This window comes from Trachypithecus francoisi, unplaced genomic scaffold, assembly GCF_009764315.1.
Source record: "Trachypithecus francoisi isolate TF-2019V2 unplaced genomic scaffold, Tfra_2.0 Lachesis_group8, whole genome shotgun sequence".
Taxonomy (NCBI): Eukaryota; Metazoa; Chordata; class Mammalia; order Primates; family Cercopithecidae; genus Trachypithecus; species Trachypithecus francoisi.
In genome coordinates this window covers 103,620,324-103,646,498 of record NW_022681473.1, presented here as the reverse complement: position 1 = coordinate 103,646,498, position 26,175 = coordinate 103,620,324, and the positions used below count along the sequence as shown (strand labels likewise).

Genomic DNA, 26,175 nt, shown 5'->3' with positions numbered 1-26,175 from the left:
TAGGGAAGGGAAGAGGCTGGCAACTCTCTTCGAATCCCTGTTTCCGTACTCAGCACACAGCTAATCAGATGGTTCAGTAATGATTGTGCTTACCCTGCAGACTTCCTCACACAGTATTCTTTGAGAATTTCCAACTCAGGTTCTTTTCCTGTTTTTTTTCCCCCCCTGCTCTTATGTTCAGGCACCTGGGCATTATTAGTAAATTTCATAAAAACTGGGACAATTGGATCAATAAATGTATGTAGAATAAAGAAATCTATCAGATCTTTCCCCATCCAGGGGAGGGGAACCCTAGGGCTGTGTTGAACTCAAAAAAAAAAAAAAAAAAAAAAGGTCTATATTTCATTTTAATTACATTTCAACTAGCTCTGCCTATGTGAGTATTTATATGTGTGTCACCTGATAGTGGTCAGAACTTTGGGTCCTTCATACCTTTATTTCTATTAGAAAATCAGCCTTTGTACCCATTTTTTTCTTACAGGTATAGACTTGGTAAAATCCTGATAACATTTTTCTGTACATATTTACTCTATTTGAGTTAGGAACTGAACTGTGTGAATGCTTTTTCTTCTAAGCCATGAGTGATATTTATTTATTTTATTTTTGTCAGTTGTTTCCATGGTTCATGAATTCTTTATTATAGTAGGAGTCATCAGTTGGATGGAGAATCATTGAAATTGTAAGTTTAGGACATTAGTTGGAATAACCTGAACAATGTGCTTACCTTTTGGGCCCTTAATTTAATTTAAAATTAAATGAGTCTTATGATGGCAAGCTTCACAGATTTGCCTGCAGGGCTTTCAGAATGGAAATGTGCATCTCTGTGTGTGGGAGGCTCTTTTGTTTAGTTGGAAAGACTAGGAAATCTTTGCCTAAAAACCCTCATTGTTTAGAGAGCATAAATAACTGAACATAATGCTAGTGAGAAGTTTCATTTGAGATTGAACCACTGACTTCCAAGAATATAGCAGTGAGTGGAAGTGCTGTGAACAATGTCTTCCTTATTTCCTTTGAAATACCCAGGAAATTGTCTAAAAAAAACCCAAATCCCCAGAAGTAACTACAATGAGTGTCAGGCATCGAGCCCATTCTAGTTTCTGGAAGGAATTTTACATTCTTTTCTGTAGTTGAAATCAGATGAGTTGCCGCTTCTTCACCAGGCACCCCAACCTGCAACCTGATGCTTCCTCCTCACTTCCCTGTTTCAGCCGCTAGTCATGGAATCCTGCTCAACACATATGGCTTGTTTCCCTTTTGTTCATGTCCAGTGCTGCTGAGTGTTAGTTGATTCTGTAACAGCTGCTAACATGCTCCTTCTTTGACTTACGCAGCTTCTGGATGGGGTGGAGGTGGTTCTCATTGAACTGACTCCTGGCTCCCACTCAGGTTCTGGGCTGGTCTGTGACGTTAGGTGCTTGAAAGTCAAGAACCAGGATTTGCACCTGCTTCCAATCATCCTTTGGCTCCACTTTGAACACAAAGGCATCTGCAAAGACCTCTACATTCAGTCCACTAGTGTGGATTTTCTTATCTCCTCCATTAGACTGAGCTCCATGAGGGTGGAGAAGGAAAAGATGGGGGTGGGAGTAGCTTCCTTCTCATTGAATCTGCAACACCCAGAATAGTACTTAGCACATGTTGGGTACTGAAGACAAGCGTCAAACTCATTAATGTAACTCAATCATTGGGAAGGACTTAAAAGCAGTCCTCAAGCATGGTAAGCACTAAAGGCCAAAGTCAAACCAAGCCCAAGGATGTAAAAAAGAAATGAATCACATATTATAGATGAATAATTAAAACAAAATTCTACAGCTCCAAAGCAAAGAAATTGTAGAGATCTATAGCAATATCTTTCTGAAACAATTTTGCTTTATGAAAACTGTAAAAGCTCTGCTTTGTAAACTCAGTAAGATACCTGAAGAGTTTACATCTAGTAAATGAGAATTTTAAAAAGAATAAAATGAAATGAAAATTATAGTAGATAAAATAAGTCTTCATTGTAATAAAAAGCTGACTGTACTTAGAAAATTCATCCAGTTGATATGGACAGGAGGCAGGGAAATACTAGGTAAAAGAGGGTGGTTCCCTGGCAAAGGCCCCGCTCTCAAGCCCAGAAACCCATGGCCCTAAATGGGAACAGGCATTCCTGTTTTCACACCCAAATGTTCTCTTTTGGCCTGGTGCACCCCTCTATCCTGTACCCATATAAACCCCAGACCCTAGGCTCCACAAGTAGAAGAGCAGAGGAGCAGAAGAGCAGCAGAGGGACGCGGCAGAGAAGGAGAGAAGAGAAGGAACATCTGAACACTGAGAAGAGTTCAGCTAGGGATGGCTGAGGAGGAGATGGGCCATGGGATGGTCAAATTCCAGAGGAAGATCATGTACCCGCTCCATCTCCTTTCCAGCTCCCCATCCATTCTGCTGAGAGCCACCTCCATCCAGCAATAAAATCCTCCGCATTTACCATCCTTCAGTTTGTCTGTGTGACCTGATTCTTCCTGGACACAGGACAAAATCTCAGGTACTGAGAGGGCACTGAGCTGGTTAATACTTAAACCGTCTGTGGACAGCAGAGCTAAAAGAACACTGTAGCGTACCCACTGGGGCTTTGGGAGTCACAGGCACCCAGCCCTGGATGCTACTGTGGGCCCAGCTCCCAAAAGTGCTCTACCCAGCTCCTGCACCTGCCCATCTGTGTGTTCCCCCTCCCATAAGGTGTTCGAGCATGCGGCAGCCCAACAGACGAGCCACACTCCTGTTTCATGTCTTGTGCGGGGGTTCAGGGAACTCTTTTGGTTCATACTGATCGAGGATAGACTTCAAAAAATTGCCCAGACTGCAACAAAGAAGCCCAGAAAGACACAGATCCAACCTAGAACTGGTGGGGATTACTGTGGAAGACACAACAAAACAATCCACTGTGATAACTGTTGGAGGGACATTTTTGAGTTCTAAAAGACCTGACCTTGGGTACTGATATACCATACCACATTCCAGGTACACTTTCTCATCATAAATCAACACTGAAAAATATTCAGATTTTTTTTTAACTAGAAGACTTGCAGGTAGAGTAAGGAAGTATAAAAGTGCTAAATTATCTGTCCTTCATTTAAAAGAGACTAAAGTGATCTTTTGGGATTATGTTGAGAGTAGTTAAATAGCAGTTGAAAGTTTATTAAAATTTATTTATTTAAATTTAATAGTTCATTAAAATTTATTGAAAGTTTATTAAAGTTATAAAAATAACGAATAGAAGTAAAAAACAGGATGCCTATAAAAGTTAATACAGAAAACAGAATCAAATAAAACACCATAATCTCATCCGGCTACAGAGAAACAGAATCGTTCTACTTTCTTTGTCTCTCATTTACATCTCCTTAGCACATCCCATAAGATATACTGATAACTTTCATAGGGACTTTTTGAGCCCACTAAAAGTTCTTTTGTCCCCCCAAAGAGATAGGGTTTTAAATATATATATATATATAGTGTCTGTGTGTATATATATATATTTAGATTTAGATAGTGTATCATTAATTTGACTCATAAAAATTATAACATTCCTTTCAAACAACTGTGTGATATATGCAGACGAGAATTTAGCACATAAGATATTGCCTTATCTTTTTGCAAAAGTATGTGATTCACCTGTCATGGTGCATGGTAGGCACTAAAGAAATACTGTTGAAGGAATGAAGACATATATAACTTAACTAGCTGTATACTTGGAAAATGAAATTTCATCTACAAACAATAGCTTTATAAATAATTGAACTGTTTCTCGCCCATTAAATTTACTGTGAAATCTGGACAAACATCTGTCATGATGTAAGCCATGGAAGAAATGTTGAGATTAGCATGCAGTAATGAACATGGTAGTAAATGCTGGGGAAGGCAGAAATCAGAAGAGACTTAAATAAGTCCTAATTTTTAGGTTCTCAAAAGGTTAATTCGGATTGTTGTTCTGGATGTCTTCATATCAGAGAGACTTGGCCAATCTTTAAAAAAAAAAAAAATCAGAGGTCAACAGAAGTGATTAAGCAGCTAGGAAAATCAACTCAGAAAGAAGATCTTAGTATATAATTTGGAAAAAGAATTTGAATCTCTCAAAACCCAGAGAAACAGAAGGATAATTTAGAATGCTTTGTAGAGCTGTGGAGCTGATGGCATAAAATTAAGTAGAAAAAAATACTTACTGAGTGTAAGACAGTTCTTAATAGACAGACAAATTAAAGAACCATATAGCATTCCAAAGAAAGGCGTAAAGTTGTTTTGATAGAATCTGACACCCCAAAGACAGACAAGTGCTAACATTTATTGAGTACTTACAATGTATCTGGTACTCTGTATGCATAATTTAATTTAATCTTGCAGTAATCTGTGAAGTAGGTACTAATGCAATCTTCACTTTACAGATGAGGACATTGAGGCGTGGTCACATGAGGCTGGTAGGAGATAGTGCCGTAGTTTGAACTCTTGTTCTGGAGTTCAGCCTGCATCAACTATACTCTCCTGCCTTCTAGTAATGAAGTTGGGTCTCAGTAGGTGTGTTGTGCAGAGGTTTGACAGAATAACCGAACTGGTTTTCCAAATGCTGAATAGGTGATTCTAACAAGCCATTTTAATTAAGTCAAAAACATAATCTCTTATGTATTCCAATCAAAAGTGTACTTTTGTTCAGTCTTCTGGATGAATGAATCCTTGCAGAAAAAAGATTTGTATATGAAAAGGCATTCTTAATGCAGATTTAAAATAAACAGGTATTAGTCTCCTGGACCCAATAGAGTGAGCAGCATCCAGCAAGTGCCAGCCTTGCAGGAGGTTTGATCTGCTGGAAAGTTGGCTGCATGGTAGTGTATAGGGGATTGGAGAGAGAGGCTTGGGTTGAAATTCTCGATCTGCCTTTCCTTTGCTTATTACCTCAAATAAGTCACCTAACCCCTCTGAAAATAACAACACTATTATCTCATGGAGTAGAGAATCTGATATGATATGTAAAGATAGCCTGCACATATGCAAACTAGGTAGTATGCATGTAAAGATGGCAAGTAGATAAGATAGCATGTATATAAAAATAGTATGTATGTCTTTGTATGTAAAATGCTTAGCTCAGAGCCTGACACATAATGAATATTTGATTAATAGTAGCTGGCATTATTATTATTTATTATCCAGATACAGTCTTCAAGTAAGTACCTTAGAAAGTATAGCCCAGTGGTACCCTAAGGTAGTAAGTTTTAAAAAAGAGTTTAGTTTTATGCAGTCCTCTCAGATAACATATTTAATAGTAAAATTTCACCCTCTGTGTACCCTTTTCACAATTTGGGAATTTACCGAATGCTTTGGTGTTTTAAAGGCAGTAGTTTGTTCACTGAAAATGCAGCTTATGACAAATTCAATGATTGCCAAGCTCTAATATGTTAGCAGGCAAAAGCATGCTTTTAATATTCATCATCTTTAAGTGCTACCAACTGACATTCAGTACTAAATGTGCAGATATGGGTGCTGAGCAAAACAGAGCTAGGAAGAGGACTTGCTATTTTGTATTCTAGATGGAAATCTTAAATTAGTTTCCAAGATTTTTAAATGGATTTTTTAATGCTGGGCACATAGGAGATTGAGTTCATATTAATATTTATAAGGTTTGAGAAGATATTTAGTGAAATATTTGTATAATTTAATTTTGGTCATCATCAAGTAGAAAACCATAACAAGAAGGACATTGTACTTTAGTCTGGTGGCTGCTTTATGACTTACAGTTAGGAATATCCTTCTGGAAAAGCCCTGAATGACACACAGATATACGTACATGCTTCAAAAGTTCTTCTTTATTAGAACCCAGAAGCCAGAGGTTATTTGTGTATAAATACCTTGGGTTGGATTGTTTTGTGTTAATTTTAAGTTAATTAATTTAGAAATCAGTGTTGATAGTGATTTCTTTAAAAGCATTTATTGACAGTTCGGCAGAACTCTATAATCTAGCTGCTTTTATATTCTTTATTATACAGAACAGCTCTGTTGGTTCACAGAAAACCTGCTTCCTGTAGTTTTGCTTAGGGCTAATTGAGTTTAATGTAGTTTTGTGTGCAGAAGGTATTGACTTGTGCATAGTATTTAATTTGTGTAAATATGTGTGTATGTAATGTTTTGCCCCTCTGAGTTTTATTTTAAATGTAACCCTTGAAACCGGGATAATAGAAATTCTTAGCCTAGGCCTGCTAGCAATTGCAGGTGCCAACGGTTTAAACTGCTGTAGAAATACAATTATGAGCAGCCAAGAGCAAATCTTGTTTTAAGGTCCATGTGTAATGAATACCTGTTAGTATCATAGAATACAATTAAAAAGAGGTTTACATCTCCTAAGCTGTGATTGGTTCTTTCTGATGGAAGTGTAGAGTCCCATGAGTAGAATGTGTATTCAGCTCTTGGTGATTTAGACTCCAGTGAGTCTGGCATTCTGCAGGCTTGGATAAATTCAGGGCAGTTATAGTCAGGCAGAGATGGGAAAAGACTGAAAGATTAATGAGGGAGCTTAAAACAAAGCTTCAAAAATGAGAGCAACACACTGCTTGGTCTTATGTAATTGTGCCGAGTAGAAGTCAGTCCTGGCTGCTGTTGTTTAAAAATTTTAGGAGATTGGCAGAAAATATTTGTTATAAAAATTGGATCTTGAGAATAATAGTGAAAATCTAGGACATAAGATCTAATTCTTGCTTGCTTGTGTATGCCCTCCAAGGCACACCCTTCTCTTCATCCTGCTTTTATTCCAGTTTGACTGCTTCCCCCCCACCACTTCTTTTCAGCAAAGACCCTTATTGATGACTGATGTCCAAGCCCTGGCTGCCTCCAGGAGATGCACGTCTGGGACGTGCTCCTAGAGGTCACGTTGATGCTCTCTCACTACAAGGCCTGAAAGATCGGGAGCATACAGAGGTGTGAGAACCCTCTAGGGAGAGAATCCAAGGGATTGTTGGTGACCTATGGCCATTTCTGGTTGATGGTTTTATATAGCAGTGGGTTAACATTTTTTCTATAGAACTTAACTTAAGGGATGCTAATGGCTTTAAAATGCTACTTTGCCTTTGAAAAGCCTTTTAATAGATGCTCTAACGAACTTCCATTTAGGTGATAGGCACGGTTGAGCTCTGCCGTGAAGCTGGTCGTACTGTTAATGTGAAGCTGGGTGCTTAAAGGGGAAAAAGCAGCTCATAAATAACGTGGCTCAGGTGAATCACTTCTGAAATCTAGAGCTTGCCAATACCAGTGAAGAAGAGCTGCCTTGGAGGAGAGATTGCCAACTCACATAAGCAAATTCTTTAGCGCTTCAATCTAGACACACACCAGCCTTTTAACTTTGCTTTCTGTTTCCTCTTCAAGGAGTTTGTCGCCACCTACAGGAAACAGGAAGCACAATAACCCACTCAGTCTCTGAGTGACACCTGGTTTCTTCCATTGGTCATTCCTCATCGCAGTTTTTATATTTCATCACTTGTTCATCATATAGTATTTATTAAGCTTTTTTCTTGGCTATGGAATGAGGCTAAGCTCTATGGAAGAAAAGGTTCTATCTGCACTAACTGTTTGGCAGGAGATTCCTCACCCTTAATTGCTTTTTAAGGTCTCTGTCTGTTTCTGCTGTCATGTACCTTTTCCACCAACACACCAACAAGAGAGAACAGACTTATCGATTGGGGCTCGGTAGTATATAGCATGTAAAAGTACTAGTGCTGACTTATTCACAATTTTGCCTTCTTTTGTTTGTTGGAGAGAGCGTGGCACCAAAATCATTATTTTTATTGTTGATGTTGTTTATTTGTTTTCTTTTGCGTTATTTGGAGAAAAATGTTAGGTGGTTAAAAATCTACATAGCAAAGAAAGTTCAAGATGCATGATACAGTTCAGAGAAGTCTAAAGGAAGACATGTGATTACTTTTATGAGTGCATTAAGGATGTTGAAGAGATAATTAGGATCAATTCTTTTCATTCATTAACATCTCATAACTATACCACTGAGTTAAGTTGTTCCCCATTGTGTGAAACAAGAGTGAGTTGGCTTGAAAGGAGTTAAGAAGAATGCAGGGTTTTTCTCCTTGATATATGAATGACTGTGGCTCTTTCTTTTCCCACAGCATCTTTAACCCACGCCCTCTCCTGAACTCCTTCTGGGTTCTTTGTATGACTATCTGCTTCTCTCTCCTGGAACAGAAACTTACATATCTTAGACCAAGTTCATTGTGGCCCAAATTAGATTAATCCCACTTTTTTTTTTTCCTTTTTCATATCTCTTCTCTTAAAAGAGCAACAGAAACCACTGCCACATAATGAATCCTCCTTCAGAATATTTATGTTTTGTTTTGTTCTCCTTTTCCTCCTCCCTCTTCCTTTGGGCAAGTGATACTATAATCATCCACTGTCCTAGGAACTAATTCTTACTTACCTTTCTCAGTTCAACATCTGTCTACTACTAAGTCCAAATAAATTGCTTTACCTTTGTAACATTTCATGAATTTCCATGACCTGAAACTGAATCTGTTGCTTTATTCTTCTTATTATCATTTCATCATCTTGAATATTCTGTACCTCAGCCTCTTCCGCATCAATTCTTACTGGTTGACTTTTAGTAGATTTGGGAAATGGGCTGTTGGTTAGAAAAAGCTATCTAATCAAGTGAAATTTCACCCACCTACTTCCCTGCCCCATGCTTCCATGTTTATGCTGTGTAATTTCAAGACTCGTTTTAGGTATTATCTTAGCGTTTTTATTTAAACATCAAAAGTAACTTAGGGTAAGAAAATACATTAGTGGCTTGTTGGGAAATGTTACACAGTGCTGGAAGATTATAGATATAATATTTTATATATTTCTAACAAATAGTTGATTAAAAGTTGCTCAAAATATATAGTACATTTATCCAAAGAAGATATACACATCACCAATAAGCATGCAAAGATGTTCAATGCCATTAGTCACTGGAGAAATGCAAATCAAAACCACAGTGAGGTACCACTTCAGACCCACTAGGACAGCTAGAATTTAACAACAAGACAATAATAAGTGTTGGCAAGGATATGGAGTAACTGGAGCTCTTATATATTGCTAGGGGTAATGTAATATGGTGCAGCCAATTTGGAAACAGCTTGACAGTTCCTCAAAGTGTCAAACATAGAGTTACCAATATGACACACAATTACACTCCTAGTTATATACCCAGGAGAATTAAAACATGTGTCTGTGCAAAACATGTACATGAATATTATATTATTATTTATAACATAATGCATTATATTATTAAGCAGCATGATTCATAATAACCAAAAAAATGGAAACAATATCCAATATCCATTTATGACAAACAAACAATATGTGGTATAGCCAAACAATGGAATATTACACAACCATTAAACAGAATGAAGTACAGATATATTCTATGACATGGATAAGCCTTGAAAACATTATGCTAAGTGGAAGAACCCCAAAGACCACATATTATATGATTTCATTTATGTGAAATCTCCAGAAAAGTCAAAAGCTGTAGAGACAAAAAGTAGATTAGTGGTTGCCATGGGTTGGGGTAAGAGAGGAGCCAGAAGTGACTATCAGTGGATATAAAGTTTCTTTTTGGGATGAAGACAATGTTCTGAAATTAGATAGTGGTAATAGTTGCACAACTCTATGAATATATTCAAAGCCATTGAACTGTACACTATAAACAGGTGAGTTCTGTGATATATGAATTAAAACCAATAAAAGTGTTATATATACTTGACATAAGACTGTATCTTATGAAGTCATTGGCAGCTGTGTATACTTAACAGCCTGCATTGGATTCATTTTTGTGTCTTCCAAAATACTAAACACAATGCATCGCATATGTAAGCCTTTGATAAATGGTTGAAGAATGAATGAGTGGATAATTGAACAAACATTCACGAGTGGTCTTGTTATAGTGTGTGGAAGAATTTTTTTTGGCAAGTGCTACCAGAGAGAGGTAAAGAACAATGGCCACGAATTAAAGCTTCCGTCCTCCTGTTCACTTAGGCTGACAGTTCAGCTGTCCTGTCATTGATCTGATGTCAGTCTGATAGAATCATTCTATGCTTTGACGCCAGCTAGATGGTATATTTCTTTTTTCTTTTGAGTGATAGGTTGGCAAAATGTACTTTAGCGACTGTATGTTATGTGGATGATGCATGATGCCAGTGCTCTGTTGTGACCTTTATTTTTATGAGCTGTGAGAATTAAGAACCTACCAGTTTTAGTTTAATTAAGCAGTAAGACACAGCAGATGGTGCATTTGTGGGTGATGATTGCATTCCACTGGTTCCCTCAAGCAGCACTCTAACCCTATGGAATGCTTTGCCTGGAGTATCACGCCACTGTTGCAAAATTACCAGGAAGACAAACACATTGTAATAATGTAGTCAGAAAATCTTGGAGGACAGTTTACAAAAGGACCTGAACACCACAGGAGTTTTAGTAGTTAACAGCTACTGGAACTAGGATATTAAGGAGAGGAATCCATGACATAATGGTTGTAGCCGTTTACCACCCATCTTTACTTTTCAATATTTGCAAATAAAGTATATGGAGATTTTTATTACCCTAGTATTCTTTTGTGTAATCTGGGTCAAACATTAAAAATGCATTGGAATATGATTTGCATGTGTTAAAGGGCTCAGAGAAGTTTCGGTAAATGGAGAAATACTGAATTGATGTCAGGTTGTTTTATTATGTTTGCTTTTAGTCACTACGGAGGGCCTAGAGTGTCCTACAAAATGCATTTTTCCCCAAGAACTGTGTTCTTACCGCTAGCATATTTACTCCATAGAATGTTGAAAACATACCTAAGGAGAGAGAATGTAGAATTAATCCAGTACTTCTTACCAATCTTGCAACTCTTTCGGAAGCAAACCAAATTGGTAAGTAGAATTACTTTCATTGTTAAGGGAGAGACTGCCTAGGTCAGAGTCTTTTCCCTTTACTATCTTTGAAAAACTGAATTACTTGAAGGCTGGCATAAAACTTACAATTGCACAATATTTTAGATCCTAGGATAATATGCCTCAATTTTTCTCATTAATGCAATATATGAAATCATCAAAATGAAATACATTCACTTACTGGCTGTAATGTTGTTAAAAGTATGAACTATGTGGATTTTAAAAAATATAGCAATGGTTGCTTTAGATAGAATAATCATTTGTCTCATATCTTTGCTACAAAGGAAGACTAGATTTGGAATTCTAGTAAAATAATGAAATTCAAAAATAATATTTTAACAAGAGAATATAAATTCTCTTTGGAAAAGCCCACATTTTATATTGATTTTCCCCCTGTATTACATACAGAATTTCTTTCCTTCGATTTTTAGGGGAATTTTCATCACAAAACATGTGACTACATCATCCTTCTGCTTGGAGACCTGACTTATATTTAATTAAATGAAACATTTTTTTTTTTTTCTGGATTCCCACCAACTTCAGGATACTCAGGCATTGAAGATAAAACTGAAGGTCTAAACACTAATTTTGCAATTCTTCTTGTAGGAATAAAATATTATTAACCTTTTAGTTAATACTAGTTTATAATACAGTATAGGGAAATACCATAACACCTACCTGCACAGGAAATTCAAAATAATAACTGATTTTGTCCTATACATTTTTCAAGATTCTGGCACAAGAAATTACAAATTATATTCATATGGAAACATGCTTTACTGCAAAATCATTGGTATTTCATTTCTTTACAGAACTAGATTTTCATCTAATTAAAATTGAGAAAAGCGCTCGTCATGGTAGCTCACATCTGTAATCCCAGCACTTTGGGATGCCAAGATGGGAGGATTGCTTGAGTCCAGGAGTTTCAGACCAGCCTGGGCAACATAGAGAGACCTTGTCTCTACAAAAAATAGTTTTAAAGAAATTAGTCAGTCATGGTGGCATGTACTGGCAGTCCCAGCTACTCGGGAGCCTGAGGTGAGAAGATCGCCTGAGGCCAGGATTTTGGGCTGCAATAAGCTGTGATCGCACTACTACACTCCAGCCTGGGTGACAGAGCGAGATACTGTCTCTAAAAAATACATGAATGAATGAATAAATAAATAAAATTTAGAAAAGATGGAACTAGATTGTTTCCTATTTACTGAGTATATAGGTAACTTGCCAATTTTTTGGTAGCTCTGTTTAATAAAAATACACTACAGGATTCCCAAATAAGGCCCCAGCAGGAAGATAAAATTATGCTTGATAATTTTAGGGTTGTTAGGATTATTTATTTTAGTTCTCTAAAATTGGTAAGATGTTAATTCTTCATCATCTACATGGTTTATCTAATGATAATACCTTCCTTTTCGAATGATGATGCATATTTTGCATTATTTTTGTATTAGAGGAAGTAACGAAATCTGTCAGGATGTACATAAACCAATAATTGACAATCTACACCTGTAACCTCAATTGCTCCCTTGAGCAGTCTGGCCCTTTTTGTTAAGATCATAGAATTTAGAATCAAAGAATTGCCTTCCGTTTCTGACTATGCTACTTATTAGCTGTGTGACTGTTTATTTTAGGAGTACTTTTTGGCTCCCAAAGAATTGGCAGGGTACCTATATAATGAGTAAATGGGAATATAATTCTACCTGCAAAATCACCAAAATAGGAATTTAAATAATGTTTTTTTTTAAAACATTATTTAAAGTAGAAAGAAGTAGAGAGATAGGCAATCCAGGGCAGGTATGGTGCTTCCACAAAAATCTCGAAGAATTCAGCCTTCTTTTTTTCTGCTTCACCATCCTCAGTTGGTGACTTTTTTCCTGATGGTCATCTCATGGTCCAAGATGGAGTTTTTGCCAGTGCTGCTGCCTGTTAGGCATCAGGAAAGACAAAGAAGAGCTGCTTTTGGCAGAACCAGTTTCTTTTCCAACCCACGCAACACTTCCACTTAAAGCTCATGACCTAGATGTGAGGGAGGTAGGAAATGTTATCTTTGCCAGGCACAGCTTAGAAAGAGGGGTTTTGTTACCAAGGACAGAGAGAAGAATGGATGTTTGCGAGGCAACTGGCATTCTCTGCCCTAGTGACCTTGGATCCTTTCATCCCATTGAGCCTCAGCATTCTTGTCTATAAAAAATGGTTGTAAAAACAAGATCTAATTCAAGATCCTATTGTTTTGAGTATCAAGTGAGTTAATGCATCTAATGCATTAAGCACGGTGTCTGGCATATAAGTAAGCAATACATGTTAATTGTTATTCTTGCTACTTCCTTAATATCGCTAGTTTAATGTCCTATAGATACTTAAAATGCTCATGTGTATTACAGATTCTTACTGCATTACCTAGCTCGCCACCTACCTATTCCAACAGGCTGGAAACCTCAGAGCAGTCTTTGAATATGTGTTTATTGCTGTCTGTACCTAAAAGTCATGAAGCGTAATTCTGCCTGCAAAATTCTTCATGGATTTCTCAAATCTGTCCCTCCATTTCCATTCCCGTATCTGAATTCAAGCCGTCATCTTTCCTTGCCTTCTACACGTCTTCACTATCTACAAGATCACATCCAAACTCCTTAGAATAGTATTCATGTCTTCATATACTCTGATTGCAGTATTAAAAGCTTAATCTTGATTTCACCACATCTCCCTAGTCTCCAGATCACACATTTCTTGTACTCTTAACTTCACTGAAAATTCACTATTCCCCAAATAGGACATTATGATTCTAGTTTCATCTTCAGGGTAAATTTTTACGAATTTTCAAGTTGAAACTTGAGGAAACTAAGCATAGATGTGTTTCAGCCTGTAATTTTGAACATTAGGATGTGATTTCTGGAAACTCCTTTGTGATTTTATCTATGAGGACAACAGACGGACAGGTATTCCAGTATTTCTTATCATAGCTGAGTATCTAAATGTACAAATGTGAAAGAACAAAGGGCTTTTAAGTAAAAGGAATGGATGGAAGGGAGTTGATGCATTTCTAATGGATGGGTTAGTTTGTTCAGCAGTTCTGAAAGTATAGGTTTAGATCTAGAGACTCATTGTTTTTACTTTGCATTAGTTTAGGTAATGTGAATGTTATGTATGCATTTTGCTTTCAAATTTAAAAACTAAGTAGGGAAGGTTAGCTTTACTTTTATTGTGTGTGTGTGTTTGTGTGTGTGTGTGTAGCGTGTAATGGGATGTATAATGTAATTTCAAAGCCCTCTGATGCAATATTTTGGAAATAAGTTGGTAGTACAATTAAAACATATCTTTGGTCATAGATTACTTGGCCTTATGCCATTTTCATAGGCAATGTCCTACTTAAATAGCCTGGATTGGCTGAGAAAAATAATTGCTGCTATGAAATAATTTTGCAATTACCACTGTAATTAAGGGCAGTTTGTTAATGAAAGTGCTTGGTGAATAATGACTGCAGGGCACTCCATCTTGCAGCTTCATGCCAGATGATTGGTTCATGTGGTGGAGGTAGTTAGGGAATTAGTGACACAGCTGTCATGGTTACAGGATGGATGTAAATATCCTTTGCAGTTGATGATGAAGAACAGTCATTAGCCTTCTGCCCCTTGGGAACTGGTCAGAGGAACAAAAATAAACTTAACACATGATGGTAAAAGCCATTCCTTATGTCTCCTTTTCTTCAGTATGAACAATTAACATTCTAATAGAAACTGCATAGAGCATGTGGATGAACCTCTCCACTTTACAGGCATGTTAGTGTGATAAATGTTCTTTCGTGTAGGGCATTGGTTGTTCACAGTTTATAACCACTCTTATTAGCGTATAGGCCAGTTAAAAACTGCCCTTTAGAGACCCACAGGCCCTATTTAAATTTTTCGTGTTCATCTCCAGGTGTTGTGTATTCAGTCTGACCCTTTGAAGACTGTCCACGGATGGATTTTTGCATGCTATCTGCAAGGCTGCAGGGGCAATTGAAGATCAATTTTCTGTATCTGGGCTTACTTGCTTATGTAAAATATATATTGTTATGAAGAAGACCTAAATGCTTCTCTGATCTTCCTTTATAGTTTGCAAAAGTCATTGAAGGTTGGGGAGCCTGTTTTTCCTCCTTCTTCTTAAAATAAACGTCCTAGGTGTTTAAGTATGCTTCGTATTTATATTCATTCCACTTCCTTGGTGTTTTGATGTTGTTTTTCATTGTAAATTTGCTTAAGCAATCTTTTGTGGAGTAATTTCATAACATGCACACACTGTGGTTTTACACTGAGTTGCTCGTGATCTGCAATTCATTAACTTTTGCTGACTAGGAAGTCAGTATAGCATGTTGCATTTTCTCTGTTTATCTTGCTATATAGTCAGTTTCATTCCTTGTAAAAGATGTTAGTAGAACACTTCCTTAAGTATGGCTTCTCTTGCTGTCTGATATGCTGAATCTTTTTCTCAGGGCCTTAAGGAGAGATTGTTGGAGTTTGTATCATTGCCTCAGAGGTGACCAGATATCCTCACTAAAGGAACGTAACAGTTTTCTGGGTTTTAGCTCAAAATGACTATTCACGGTATCACTATACATTTTAAGGATGAATTTTTTGCTGCTTGTGTCTGGATACCATTCTCTGCATTTGCTGTTACTTTTGTGCCTGTGTCTCCTCTTGACTTTAGCAAGAGGAAGTGCCAAATGGAAGGATCAGAATTCCACCTCGGAACTATCATACACTGTAGCCCGAACCTCTGCCCCTTCCTTTTCTCTTCTTTGGCCGTTGTGGAAAGAATGAATACTATCAACAAGCTGAGGTGAACAGAGCCTTGTTCAGATGTTTAAATGCTTCCTTTGCAACTGAGTCATTCACTCTCCCAAGATGAACTTTTCTCATTAGCCATAGCTAACTCACTGTGGAGATGTTTCTAGCAGACTTGATTGTGATCAAACATGATAGGATACAAGGTAACTTGCTGACCCTAAATAGTAGGGGTGAGTCCCCCAAAGCCAAATAACTTGAAAAACCTAACATACTGAGCATTTAAAAAAATCTGTTTATCTTAGTCCAGTAAATGACAAAATCCTTTGGAAAATGGGCATTATTCTCAGGCATGTTCATGACTGACCAAATTATTATTATTAGTTTTTTGAGACGTAGTCTCGCTCTGTCGCCCAGGCTGGAGTGCAGTGGCCGGATCTCAGCTCACTACAAGCTCCGCCTCCCGGGTTCATGCCATTCTCCTGCCTCAGCCTCCCGAGTAGCTGGGACTACAGGCGCCCGCCACCTCGCCCGGCTAGTTTTTTGTATTTTTTAGTAGAGACGAGGTTTCACCGTGTTAGCCAGGATGGTCTCGATCTCCTGACCTCGTGATCCGCCCGTCTCGGCCTCCCAAAGTGCTGGGATTACAGGCTTGAGCCACCGCGCCCGGCCCATGGCTGGCCAAATTATTTGGGTTTTGGTGGGATATGACTCTAGGGACTCTTCACAGGATGCCTGGGTACAGGAGGAGCTGGAATGCTCCACATTAAACCAACATTGGGAAGCAAGAGGAGAAAAGCATACTAGAAAACACCCTCCCAGTTGAATGAAATTTGCACTGTATTATGATTTATTCTCTCTTTAGCAAAAGTAAGGGCTTTGTGTTAGGTCAAGATAACTAAATGGGAAAGAAAGAAACAATTGTGTTTTTAATTGGTGTTGCTCCAGGTAGTGGGACTGAGAAACTTTTCTTCTTTTTCAGGAGAGTTATGACACGCTGTAGTATTTAGATACTCAGTTTGTGTTCCCATTTTTGTTTTGTTTGGTGGTGTTTTGATTTTTTTTTTCCTGTTTTGTTTGTTTGTTTTTGGCTAAACATATGCGATGCGTGTTTAATTGAATTTCCAAGGCAGTGATACAGGCACCCATCAAAAAGTATAAAGATTCACTGCAGGGTTTCAGGAGAGGTGGCCATGTGAATTTCACAATCTGCAATGAGAGGGGAAAAAAAAGTTTCTGAGTTTGTGTAAGTAGTTGAGATTCCCAAGTAAAACAGCGTCTGTTCTCATGTAGCTTTCTGGGCTAGTTTGGACAGGAGCTGGCATCTCATTTTTATACATTAACAGCTCTTGTCAGATTTCTCTAATTTCTTCAGGACAAGTCAAAACCCTTATAGTTCTCCACAATGAAAATGTGTCGTGTCCCATCCTGTCCTTTTGCCATCTTTTCTATCAAAGAAACACTAATTATAAAAACTGAACATAAATTTGTGCTGTTTAATAGGTTTGGGTTTAATTTTGCCTCAGTGGGAAGACGTTTTCATTAAAAGAGTCCTTTTTTTTTCTCTTCCTCCCCCCTTTTTCTTTTGGTAGAACAGTTAGGAAAGGCGTAGGAAATTGATTTTAGTGTCACAAAGGACATTTCTGACAGGAATGTGCTTTGAAATGATTCAAGGCATCTGTTTCTCTTGCATATGCCTAACACTGCTGAGAGCTGTACCTAGATGAAACTGTTTAACGTGTCAACTCCAAATCCGATCACAATTTACATCCCAGTTGCTTGGTTGGAATTTTTAACATTTCATGAACTTTCTCCCCTAATTTATGAAACAAGCTTCTGCTGAAAGTGACCATTTGTTCTAGATGCCAATATGTCATGGTCAAAATTGACTTAGCTTGAGAAGTTATTTGTTTTTGTATGGTCACTTTGCCTGTGAAACAAAATCATCCTTGCAGTTTTTATTCCTGCTGGCAGGGTTTGTGAACGAACACTTGGTGGGTGTTTTTGTTACCATTTGCCTTCCACTGGTGCTATGTCTATCATACAAGCTGGCTCAGAGAATTCCAGTTTTAAGAGTGTCTGAGCACAGAAATTATGGGCACTCTGTTTACTACCGTATCCATGACATCCAGCATGGTACCTTGGAAAGACACCTAAAATAAATCTTTCATATACAAATGGGGAACGAGCACTTTCTACATAGTCATACTACGTAGTCTTAGTCATAGACTCTTGATTCTGAGGGCTCACTCATCTACTCTACTTACGTTTCTCAGAAATTAGTAAGGCTCAGTTGTATTACTTATAGTGAAGCATGTCCTTTGAAGTTGAAGGGCAGGGGCAATTATTTTGTGTGTGTGAACTTTTTATATTCATAGAAGAAATAATTTACTGGGGATGAGAAGAAAAAGCGACTGTGTTGATGCATAATAGGGACCTGAGCTCATTAACTTAATTGTTTAGTGGCTCCTGACTGTTCTTCTCTCCCCCAGTGCCCTTGCACAGTATTTACCCATGAGTTTTGAGGGAAGAATCCTGAGAAGGGCTACTATTCTGGCCTTTCCTTCTGCTAATAAGTCTACAGCCAACCGAGCATAGTGGTGGTGGTTGTACAGCTGTATCCTGGGGGACCAGTTCCCCAGTGGACTCACTTGTTGACCTTGAAGATGCATGGTCATTCATGACTAGTCAGTTGAGAACATTATCCATAATATTGTTATCAATATCTTGCATCTCTATCAGCAGTTCTCTGGGATTGTGTTAGTGAGGACAGAGAGCTTCACATTTGCAATAGCTTGAATGTTTGGAAATTTTCTTTCCCTCACTTACTAGTCTAGGGTGGGTGGTCCAGGTCTATGGATGGGTTGACTCCACCTAATTGTTTGGTGACCTAGGTTAATGGCGGCTCTGCCACCTTTTGCATGTCACTTCTGGAGTCACTCTGGTCATACTGTTTCAGCTTCCCAGAAGGAGAAAGAAGAAAGTACAGGAGGATCAACCCCAGGCACTAGGCTGGAAATGGCACACATCACTTCCACTCACATGGAAAAGAACTTAGTTGCCTGGCTGACCACGCTGCAGGGAAGGCCAGGAAATGCAGAGGAGCAGGCCAGCCTTGTGCCAGGCAACATGGAAGAGGCGGAAAATGGATTTAGAGGACAGTTAGCAGTCTCTTGGACTTTAGGTTTTTCCCAGTCAGTTAGCTGTCCAGCAGCTTTATATTGTAAAGCTAGTTGATCTTAGACTTTAAGTAATAGCTAGTACTATCTGTGATAATTATTCCTTTAGGTTTCTTTGGGTCCAAGCTATTTATAAATTGTACTAAGTGGCAGAGCATACAGCTTACCTTCTTCTGGTTAATGTCAAGGGCTCAGTAGTTTGCACAAATATATTTTTTTACCCTTTGAAGTGATAAATTAACATTTGAATGGTTGTTTCATTTCCTTCCACTTTTTTATGTCTGGGACACATGGTAGAATAGGGACATGTTTGTAGATTTGTGATTTCTTCTTCATTTGGGAATATATTATATGTATTATTGGTATGCTAGTCATTCATTGTATAGGAAAACCCAGAAGGCATAATCACTATTGTCTGCAAATACTATTATATAGTATATGCAGATGGTCACTGCCTAATATAAAATTAGGTTTCCTTCAGGATCTTTGTTTAGAAGCAGTTCTTTTTTTTTTTTTTTTTTTTTTTTGAGGCGGAGTCTCGCTCTGTCGCCCGGACTGGAGTGCAGTGGCCAGATCTCAGCTCACTGCAAGCTCCGCCTCCTGGGTTTCCGCCATTCTCCTGCCTCAGCCTCCCAAGTAGCTGGGGCTACAGGCGCCCGCCACCTCGCCCGGCTAGTTTTTGTATTTTTAGTAGAGACGGGGTTTCACCGTATTAGCCAGGATGGTCTCGATCTCCTGACCTCGTGATCCGCCCGTCTCGGCCTCCCAAAGTGCTGGGATTACAGGCTTGAGCCACCGCGCCCGGCCTAGAAGCAGTTCTTGAGGTGACATGAGAAATCGTAACCAGTATTATTGCTTTCTGCTTTTCTAGTTTTTTTTCTTCCAAGGATCTAAAAAATCATCTACAGCATACTTTCCTCTGCTTTGATTAGATTTCAGAAACATTGTCTGATTTTCTGCTCACATTGTTTTTTTTTTTTTTTTTTTTTTTGAAGTCCTTGTCCTTTATTGGGCAAGGGGTGAGAGAAGCGGACAGACGGTTGGACATAGTAGATGGGTGTGTGAGGACAAAATGCTACCAGAAAGCCAGCCAATCCACACTCCCCTGAAATGGATGCTAATGCCCTTCAAACCCTGGGCATTGGTTTCATACACAGCCTCTTCCAGAGATAAAAGAAGGGGTTCTTGTACAGCTTCTTGTTACCCCCAACCATGGAGGCAAGTTGAGTTCTGGTTTTACTAGGACACTTAACTCTAGTCATAAAGATCTCTGAGTGATCACACATGGTAGAGTGGCAGGGTGAATATTTCAAAAGGATGAGTAGAACAGGAGTCTTGCCCAAGCCCTGTTATGTCAGTGTCTGTGTGTGGCCTCCCAGCCTAACCAGAAATTGACAAAGAGGCACGTATATGTTGAAAAGATATATATATATATATTTAGAATTAGGCAGCTGGACTCAGTTTAGATGATCCCAATTTTGTTGGCAACATCCAAAGCGTCGTAATCAGGAGCTAGTCGAACATATGCCTTTTTCTCTCCATCAGGCCGAATCAGGGTGTTGACCTTGGCCACATCAATGTCATAGAGCTTCTTCACAGCCTGTTTAATCTGGTGCTTGTTGGCTTTAACATCCACAATGAACACAAGTGTGTTGTTGTCTTCTATCTTCTTCATGGCTGACTCAGTGGTCAGCGGAAACTTGATGATAGCATAGTGGTCAAGCTTGTTTCTCCTGGGGGCGCTCTTCCGAGGATATTTGGGCTGCCTCCGGAGTCGCAGTGTCTTGGGCCGCCGGAAGGTGGGTGACGTGCGGATCTTCTTTTTTTTGTGGCTGTGGACACCTTTCAATACTGCTTTCTTGGCCTTTAAAGTCTTTGCTTTGGCTGGGCTTTAGGAGGGGCAGGAGCTTCCTTCTTCGCTTTCGGCGCCATCTTGTGAAAGTCTGCTCACATTGTTTAGAGAAATTATACTCTCAGCCATCTCTTGGCTGCTTTCGGGTGAAATACATCAATATCTTTGAGACATTTTAACCTGTGGTTGGACTGGCTTTCGTCTCTTCTGCTACTTTCCCACAAACAAAGAGTTGTCAGAGTTCTTGCTATGCAATAGATTCTATTTTTAAGGCAGGATTTAGATTATTAGTCATCTGATGTTTTGGATATTAGCACAACTAGACACTTAATTTTGGTTTTGTGCCAATGCAAATCACCTGGAGTTTTATTTTTGGTAAGTTGGGGACAAGAAATAAATGAAATGTTTTCTAAGCTCTTTATTTTATGTAGAAAATAATTTTAAATATACTCTTCCTTGATCTATCTTGTTGCTCTAGTATTGATATGGCATGAAGTAGAAGTAGATGTTTTTCCTGAGTATGATTTACTGTAAGTCCTGTGACTTCAGCTATATTGAGGCTACTACTAATGGATTAGTACATTCCCGCAGTGTATTTATTTAGCATCCTACCCTCCAGTAATCAAAACATGAGATGCTTCAGTGTAGAACTGCTTGCTAGAGGTGGTGGAGAGAAAACACACCTCTCTAGTGGTGATATTAATCTGTTTTCACTGTCTTGTGAATGTGCTTAATGTCTAGGGCATATTAAATTGAGTTATCCAAAAATAGAGTCCCTGAAATTTAAATAAAGCGGCATTGGAGCAAGAAACTAATCATTCTTTTTCTGATAGTTAACCAATTGCCACCTTCCCCAGCTCACATTATAGCAGCTCCTATGGCTGTCACTACACCGTCACATTGTTCTGTAATACTCTGTTTACATTTCTGTCTTCTGTACCAGACTGTGAGCTTCTTGCAGGAAGGGAATGTGTTGTATTCATGTTTGCGTGGAACTTCTAGTCACTAGCTGATGAACAAATTAAAAAGATGAAGAAACATATTAAATACATTAAGTAGGAAAATCTTATCCTTGTGCCGATAGGTGAAAACTAATCTGATGACACTCCTTTAAAGTTTGTACAAACAGCTTGGTATTTGTGATTTCTGGATATAGGGAATCTTTTTGTTGCCCATCACTGCTCATCTGATTAATCTTAGTTTTCTTAAAAAATCAAGAAAACATAAACACCATGTATATTGATCTAAAACGATACAAATGATAACATGAAAAAGAAAGTTTTCCTCACTGAGGTGTGTCTGACTTCCTGCAAGCTCAGCCTGTTTTCCCATCTGTCAAGCTGGGAGAATAACGGGACTTAGCTTTTTGGGACTGTTGGGAGACCTGATTGAGATATATTTGACCCTTGAACAACATGTGTTTGAACTGCAAGGGTCCACTTATACATGGATTTTTTTCAATCAAACATGAATGGCAAAAATAGTATTGACGGGATGCGAAACCCACGGTCTACACTAAGGGCAGATTTTCCTATCCTCACATTCTGCAGGACCAACGGCAGCACTTGAATATGCATGGGTTTTGGTATATGCAGAGGTCCTGGAACTGATACCCTGAATACACTGAGGGATGATTATATTTTGTGGCGGGCTTAGCCCAGTGCCTCACACCATAGTAAGCTCCCAACAAATGTTAGTCATGACAGTCATGAGGATTGTTGTAGTTTTTTTCATTTCCTGAGACGTCTTCCATGATTATTAAATCTTTTAAATTTTTTATTACCTATTTTTTATACTTGATTTTTTTTTTATACTTGATTTTACTGTTAAATAGTTCATTTCGACAGCAATCATCAAATAGTGTCTTTCATTACCACGACTAGAACTCAGGGAAAGTTAGGATAGCTCTCTACAGTCATGGAAAACAGGAGATAATAAGATCATCTTTCTCTCTCTTTGTAGGGATGTCATATCACGAAGTAGCTGAACTATGTAAAGTGGTACATGTTTGTTTATCCAGCATGTAATGCCTGTAACAACAAATAGAATCTCCTGGTATCAGATGGTTCTGAAAGCTTGCACAGAGCACAGTGATATGATAAGATGCCACAGACTTTAATGTTACCCACAAATATTACTCTTCTTTTTCCTTCATTTTTAAGTGTGTATTTCTGGGTCAGACACTGAAATGTATTTAAGCATTTCTCTGCTAACCTTTTATTGAAGCAGGTATTTATTTTCTATTCTTTCTAAGATCTAGTGATGAGGTGCAGTGCCACCTCACTTATCTGGAGGCCATGTATCAGATAATCTCAGCTATCTGGAACACAGCTGTGGCTTAGGAGTAAACCAGAAAGGCCTGGAGCTGCCATAGGTGTCACACAGTCTTTGCATTAAGGCCTATGCACACTACTCAAAGAAAAGCCCCAGGGTTTCACCAACAGCAAATCTGTCTTAATTTTACAATCCTGTAGAACTTGTACAAAATCTTATCTGTTACTTATCTTTTCTCCACCCCCCCATACATACATGGGAACTAGAAAATGTGAGGTTTGAGAGGTACAGAGTTGGGGGTGCTGCTAGATACAAGTAGGCTCAAGTAGCATGGAGAATTCATCGATAACACTTAGCAGGATGCAGGTGTTGACCTGAATCAGCGATAAAGGTAAAATCCTTTTTTATTTTCACTCTGTTTAAGAAGGCAGGTGCTCTATAAACTTCTGGAGTATTTTCGTCAGTATAATTTAATTAAAAACTGTCATGATGATTCCAGATAAATTGGAAATTTCCCTTTTCTCTGTTATTTCTGCCCACTTAAGAAGTTCATGGGCATAACCTTTTACTTATGAATATGTTTCCTTTACTTGCCTTTCCCCATTGTGCATGTATGATTCTTTCCTACCTTTATTTTTTTCCCATCGAAGGGATAAAAATAAACATTTAGGTAGTAGAGAAGCTTAAGATGTCTTGAATAGTACATTTGCCAAAGTTTGTATTTTTAGTTTTTAGCACGCCATTCTGTATTAACTACCCCATCCCAAATACCCAACAACAGCAAACCCAGCTGTGTCAGCCTCTGCTTTCCCTCCAGGACTGGATTTATAAGCATGAGGCTAGGGATTATTCTCAAGTATCAGTGGAATTTAGCACCATGCTATGCACATAGAAAGTGCTCAGTCAATTCTCACAGCAAGTTATTTGAGATAGATATTGTTGTTATCCCCATTTATAGGTGAGGATGTGGAGGTTCACAGAGATTGAGTGACTTGCCTTAAGTCGCACCGCCAGAGGATAGAACCAGAAATAATATCTCGCCAGCTGGTCCTTTAGTCCATGTGTCTGATTGTCCTAGCTGCAAGGCTCACTGCTTAGCTTCAAGAAAAGCTTGGCATTTCTGGATTTCCCATTTCAGTTCTACATAACATAAAAACAGATTCATGTTTCCTAACTGACAAAAAGTAAAAGAAAAACAAAGGACTGATTGAAATCCGTTATTAAACTTCTTTGAATGATTGAATTGGCATAAATGCCTAGCTCAAAGAAAATGAACTATTTTAAAAGCAGTAATATTTCGTGATACTTTTTTTCCCCAATTCACCTATTCTTTTCATTTTTACTTTGACAGAATTCTTGGGTTGTGTATTAAAAAGCCTATGGGTTAAAGCTAATCTTATATGTTTAAAATTATACATTGACAATCTTTCTTTTGGTTTTCCTTTTCTAAACTTTTTTGGAGTGTTGACAACTTTAAAAGAAATGGCATGTTCCTTTAACCCTAAGAACATTTTATTTAAATTTAGTCACTGGTTTGGAGAAAGAATAAACAGAACTTTTCATTTAAATGTTCTCATATCTTGGAAGAATGAATGGGTAGTGATATGATTTATAGCTTGTATGAGAATAAAGAATATAAAAGAAAATTGAAACCCAAAATTATTGGTTTCAGCAGAGCATTTCTGATTTAATTCTAAATTGTGAATACCGTTTACATCTTGCTTAAATGTTTCTTGCCAGTTTGTAGAAGCAAATGTCTACCTTTTGTGTGACACATAGTTTAACTGAATACTCATTGTCTATATAGATAATTTAAAATTAAGAGAGGTAAATCATCATTCATATCTAGCATAGTGCTTCAATAAATATTTGTTGATTCAATAAATGAATAAATCAAGGAAGGAAAGGGAGGGATGGAAGGAAGGAAGGAAAGGAAAAGAAGAAAGGGAAGGAAGGAAGGGAGGAAGGAGGGAGGGAGGGAGGGAAAGAAGGAAAGAAAAGGAAAGGAAAAAGGGAGGGAGGGAAGGAAGGAAGGAAGGAAAAAGTAAAAGATTGCTGTGTTACTATTATACTGTGTGTAACAGGAATAGCACCTACGCTTTACAGAAAAGTTTTTGGTACCATAGATATCTACACCTTTCTATGAGAAAACTAAAATGTGAAAAATAGAATAGGTTACTTTGTGAAAAATAAACACTAACACTACTGTTTTGCAGACGTGCCATAGATCAGCTTTGCATAACATGGAAATTATCTTGCATTGTCTTCATTTAAACATTTTCTAGTATATTTATTGAATAAAAAGACAGATACAGAATTAACAGTGGTTACAATTTCTGTATATATGAAGCATCTACCACTGTCTTTGACTTAACGCTTCTTATGTCTGAGCTTCAATCATGAGATTTTCAAAAAATTATTTCTAGAAAGCAGAATTGGTTTTCTTCAATTGACAGTGGAGTGTTTTGCTCCAGAATACTGAAATACTCTGTTGTGATATTGGAAACTTTCACCAATTAAGGACAAAAACCTTCTCATATATATATATAGTTTGTGTCTCTTACAAGAATCGTTTTAGAAGTTCATGTAGACTTATTTTATTGAGGCTGTTGAGTAATATCTTTTTTCTATTTCTCCTTGTGAATTTTATCTGGATATTATTTGAATAGTCTCAGAGGTAGCAGATCTTTATTTTTTAGTATAATTTATTTGGAATCAGCCCAGAGTGATTTGGAATCATGCTGTTAAGGTGGACACTGAAGTTGTGGATTTAAAAAAAGAAAGCCCAGTTGTAGCTGTAAAACACTAGGGTGTAGGTGTGACACATCAATTGTCATAGAAGGGAAGGATATAAGGAGTAGCTCAAAATATGCAGGACCAATGACAGTATTGTTCGAATAAGCATATGACCCTTAAAGGCAACTATTATGAAGAGTAATCCTCTCTTAAAATTTTAAATCTATAAATTCCAGTGATTTTTCTTCAAAGTTTTAAAGTCTCACCTTACATAGACTCAAAGACTGATGTGCGACAGTAGGACAAGAATAACCTGAATACTTAGGACCTAGTTAATCCTCAAGAGCTGAAGCTAAACATAAAGATCACTGTCAACCTTGGCATTAGCCTATTTTAGTAATTGGGCTCAGTATATATATATATACATACACACACAC

The 26,175-nt window shown here is 37.9% G+C and overlaps 1 protein-coding gene and 1 pseudogene across 7 annotated transcripts in view; one reads left to right on the top strand and one right to left on the bottom strand.

The window, feature by feature from the left end:
• The window catches only part of CADM1 (cell adhesion molecule 1), a 336,635-nt gene that overhangs the window by 176,001 nt on the left and 134,459 nt on the right, over positions 1-26,175 (top strand). The gene's annotated exons all lie outside the window — the stretch shown is intronic.
• LOC117081472 lies at positions 20,286-20,812 on the bottom strand (annotated as a pseudogene). The gene has a single exon (XR_004436171.1). The product of XR_004436171.1 is annotated as a 60S ribosomal protein L23a-like (transcript).